The sequence below is a fragment of the Medicago sativa genome, chromosome 5, assembly GCF_051527215.1.
Source record: "Medicago sativa cultivar Bolivia chromosome 5, Bolivia_mono, whole genome shotgun sequence".
NCBI lineage: Eukaryota > Viridiplantae > Streptophyta > Magnoliopsida > Fabales > Fabaceae > Medicago > Medicago sativa.
Window position 1 is genome coordinate 47,784,967 of NC_140753.1, and position 5,034 is coordinate 47,790,000.

The 5,034-nt window shown below is 31.5% G+C and overlaps 1 long non-coding RNA gene across 1 annotated transcript; it reads left to right on the forward strand.

The window, feature by feature from the left end:
* LOC146922547 (uncharacterized) lies at positions 1–1,271 on the forward strand. Its single transcript, XR_015010858.1, has 2 exons — positions 1–187; positions 958–1,271. It is a non-coding gene; the product is annotated as an uncharacterized LOC146922547 (long non-coding RNA).
* The last annotated feature ends 3,763 nt before the right edge of the window (positions 1,272–5,034 follow it).

The following is a 5,034-nucleotide window of genomic DNA, read 5'->3' on the forward strand; positions in this document are numbered from 1 at the left end:
TTCTAATACATTTAGAAATAAAGGAGTTCGACTTTCAAAATTGAGTAATATTTCAGCTGCTGCTTCTACATCATCTGATACCGATTGGAAAGCAAAGTTTACAAGCTTGGAATCAGCATTTAAAGCTTACATTATAATGAAAGAAGGAAGGATTCCTGATGAAGTAGCTAGCTTCTTTGGTCCAAATGTAAGTTCTGTTATGATCCTTCTTTTTTCCTTTCTTTGACTAAATAATACATCATGTGAACTGATTGAAGGATTCCTGATGAAGTAGCTAGCTTCTTTTAGATGATTGTTTAATTGTAATGGTATAAATGGAACTGATTGTTGAACTGATTTTTTAATTTATGATAATTCTAGAGAAGAGAGTTAATAAGTTCCTGTCGAAAATGATAGATGAAAATAGCATTTTAAGTTTAAATAAATCATTAAAGTTTTGATTGTTATGAAGTTCAGATGCAATTGTAGGCCAATAACAGCAGCTGTAAGTGCTGTTGTCTGTCTTCTGTGAAATTGTTTGGTGTTTTTCTGGCTGCTGGAGTTGCTGTTCGGTTAGGGGAGATGTATTGGGACTGTTTTGGATTGGTTTAGGGATAGCTAGGGGCTTGAATTTTGCTGTGTTTAATTAGATTTCAGACCCATAGCTTCTGCCTTACTGTTTGGTTGTGTTTTTGGTGTGTTTATGGGGTAGATGTTACGCCTTTATGCAGCATCTTTGTATTGTTTTCTTATCCGTCTCTTTGCGTCTTGCGAGAGTTTTGGTCTTAATAAATTTTGCCGTTTCAAAAAAAAAATTGTAGGCCTATAACGATTGTTATGCTAGCTTAGTGTTTTTCTTAGTTTGGTTTAGAGCACGATCAGTTTAGTGTGGTGTTTGTTTTAATTTTTTTTTCGGTAATTTTGTGGAAGCTTCGTCAAGTATTTTAACTAACGAAGTGTTTTCTTTTTTAATTTCAGTCGACAGATCTTCCAAGTGAGCCTAATTCGCCTTTGAACGCAAGAGGATCATGTGGTGGAAGCAACATCTGATGTTTTTAGATTATATATAATGGTAGAGGAAGAGATACTAACTCTTGTTATGATGATATATATTCCTTTTAGAGGAAGACATATTTTATTATATATAATGGTAGAACAAGAGATAATGACTCTATGTTTTGTTATGATGATATATATCTCTTTTAGAGGAAGACATATTTTATGCTATTATTAATTATGTTTTGTATTGCCACAATTGATATTAGATTATATATGGGTATTTTAGACTAAAATATTTAAGTTATTGATGATATTTATTTTTGAATTGAGTGTATTGATAAAATCAAAAAATTAAATCTTACAATACCTTTAAATTGCAATTAAAAACAACTTAGATTAGATAAAGAAAAAAATGATAAAAAAAGAATATAAAATTTATATCATCACTGTATTAGAGGAGGTTTAAAACTCCCACAAAACAAACAAAAAGGAAATAAAAAAAATTAAAAACAATATATCTAAGGAGGTTAAAAACTCCCGCAAATAAAACACTTATATTGCAGAGGTTTTTGATATGAATACCAGCGGTCGCGAAAAATCCCCGCAGATAATTTGTGGGATTGGTATATGCGGGGGTTTTGAAAAATCCCGCAAAATAACTAGCGGAGGTTAAAAACCGCCGCAAACTATGCTTAAAACCGCCGCAATTAGGCGCGTTTTTTTGTAGTGAAAAATACCTGCAAAATAAAAAACATAAAAAAAATAAAGGATGGGTTGCCTCCCACCAAGCGCTTTCTTTTACGTCATTAAGCTTGACGCCTCAGCCACTGTTAGGGTGGCAAATATGAAAGAAAGAATATATCATCTTTTTTCTTCCTTTTGCTTGGTAGGAACTCCATGAACTTCATACAAAGAAGCAAATGCTCCCATGATCCAACTGCTAGACTTTCAGCATTTGAGCTCTCCCACCATAAAGAAAAATAGATATACCCTTGCAAAGGAATGGTTTCTTTCAACCCCGTTGGTTGAGACTTCAGGTAGAGACCAACACTCCTCACTTGTGCATTTTCTTCCACCACAACATGACACTCAGTCTCCATCTCAACCAGCTGCTTCTCACATTCATTCGCTTTCCCAACAAGATCACCACACTGAACTTCAAATTTTTCAAATGAAACTTGATTTAATATCAAGAAATCATCTAAAATATTTTGAAGCTGAGTATTGTAATCGACGTTGATAAGCTCTTTCAGCACTTCACAATCTGTACCCTGATGATTCGCCTTATGATCACATCTCGCATTTAATCTTGAGATTTGACTGTCCCATTGCTCTATCTTCCAAGAAAGCAAATGTTTTTCATACTCCAACGTAACAATCTCCTTTGTGTCATAAAGGCGTAACCTGTTACTAACCTGTCTATCATAGCTGCAAAACTTGGATAAACTTTTTAGCAGCAAAGTACAATGAGATATGAAGAGCATAAATCATAATATATTTTTTTCAATTTTATAAAATAGACAAAAAAAAAATGTAAATGACAGAAATCCTAAACAATAATGAAATTTCCAAGCTGAAATAATTCAACAGTCCCCGACAACGGCGCCAAAAACTTGATAGAAAATTAGCAAGTGTACTAATTTATATCGAAGTAATAATTTAATTCGTATCCACAGGGACTGTTATAATGTCTACTTAGCAATTTCATTAATATTTAGGATATATGTAAATGGGGTTGCCCTAGGCAGTTGGTTTGATTGCATAAAAAGTAAATAAATGACTGAAGAATAAAATTGGTTTTGAAATATGTTTAGAGAAAGGATTAAGTCTTTCGATTCATCTGTCCATCACTCATTAGTAATCTGCATCTAAATCATATGATTGCTATTCAGTTTACGACAATTAACAAAATAACTCAGGTCAATCCCTTGGCTCAGAGCCCTCTTTTCTAATTATAATTCCCTAATTCCTTAGGTGAACCTATAATCATCAAAGATTTTAAATCCGTTAATTTTAGAATCACAACCTAACAACTTTCCATCCCTAGATTGTCCGTTAAATTGAACAGCATAAATATGTCTGAGTTATAAGCTACTGTCAGCAGTCATATAATCTCTAAGATCAATTATATTGGGTCAGAATCATAAAAGCATTACGCACAATTTATACTGAATAACCTGGAATAACATTCATGATAATTCAGAGTTACAGATTACATAGTCATGAGCTAGAACAAAATCATCTATGACCTAATCAAAGGAAATTAGCTAGACATGATCAAATACATAAACAACATAGTAAAGAAAATGAACCGATAGAGTTTCGTCGTTGTCGGCGTTGCTCCTCAATTCTCTTTCAATAGGTACGGTTGATGTTCTTTTTGTTGGATTAATTATTTAATTAATCAATTATGGATTGACAATAATAAATTACTATAAGTTAATCTTATAATATTAATTATGGTCTATTGTGTTAAGCACTAATTAGTTGATGAATATGTGTGATTGGGCTATTGTTACTAAATGGACCGTGATGGGTTGGACCATTTAGATAAGCCCAATGAGAGGTCTCTGCCCTCAGCTGTTTAGCTATTTAAACGTCATCCCATTATACGGTTAATTATTCTGAACAGTGTTGTGAAAACCTAAAGCTAGACGGAATGAGGGTAGTTATCCCTCTCATAGTTGTCGGGGTTGTCTACATTTATTCTTTATCAACCTAATTCAAAGGTACACAATTTCTTGTTCCTTCTTTTGTTACTGATGATATGCTATAATTTGTATCTATTGATCCATGGCTAAACACTAAAACTTTCATCAATTGGTATCAGAGCCAAGTAGATACAGTTATGGCTATTTTTCTGAAAATATGAATTCTACGTCGATTATGCTTTTATGGCTATATGTTGTCTTGAAATCGTATGATTGGATCTAGATGCCATATATATATTTGTTATTTTTCCAATCTTGTATACAACTCTTGAATCACGATCCATGTTTTAATATCTTGTTGCATCTATTCTCTCACTTATGTATTCTCTCACTTATGTACGGTATCGTATTGATAGTTATGTATTCTCTATACATGATTCAGTATATTATTATTTGCCTATCATCTCAGGAATTTTATTGATACAAAAACTTGAATCGATATATTTGAGAGAATACCGTACCTATATGTTGCAGCAAATCATGTGAGATTTCTCTTAACTGTGATTATTGAACGATTCATGAGAAACATAATCGAATCCCTTGTCGGATTTTCCAAAAAAAAAAAAAATCCTAAGGCCACTCGCGCATTAGGCGCGTGAATTGCACGCGCTAATAAAAAAAAAATGACACCCAGGCGCGTGGTAGAGCGTGCATATTCTAAAATTCCAATTTTATTTTATTTTATACCAAATAATTATTATTTTATATTATCTAATTATTTTGGTATAAATTTGGAATAGTTTGATACATGTTGATATTTTATACATTATTATTTGGTGGATAAATTGTGTTTCCTAAAATATCATATTCTCTTATGGTAAGATTCCTTACTCTTATCTGACACTATGAGAAATCTCACTTTCTCATCTCATCTGCGATTAAAGTGTCAATGGAAAATTTTACATCCCCAAATTAATTAGTAAATATTATATTATTTTGGGATAAAAATATAATTTTTTCTTCCACCCAAAATATTCGTAAGAAGATTTGATTTATTTTGTACTCATAAAATTGGGATTTAAATTAGTTTATGAGATCTCTAAATATTTGATGTATACTAATATGAGAATCATATGTTCTTTTAAATCATGCATTCTTTAGATTTGAGTCTAAAATATAACACTTATGTAAATTATTCTTTTAAAGTGTTAGTATTGTGAAGAATCTTTAGACTCAGTCTTATATTCTTGTCTCAAATATCTTGTATAAACTAATATATTTTGAGAATTGTTGATATTGTATTTTTGATGCATGAATTTCAAAATTTTGTCAAATCTTGTAAGGATTAGATATCAATTAAATTGAGAATAATTTATTTCAAATCATGTATTCTCAATATTTGAGC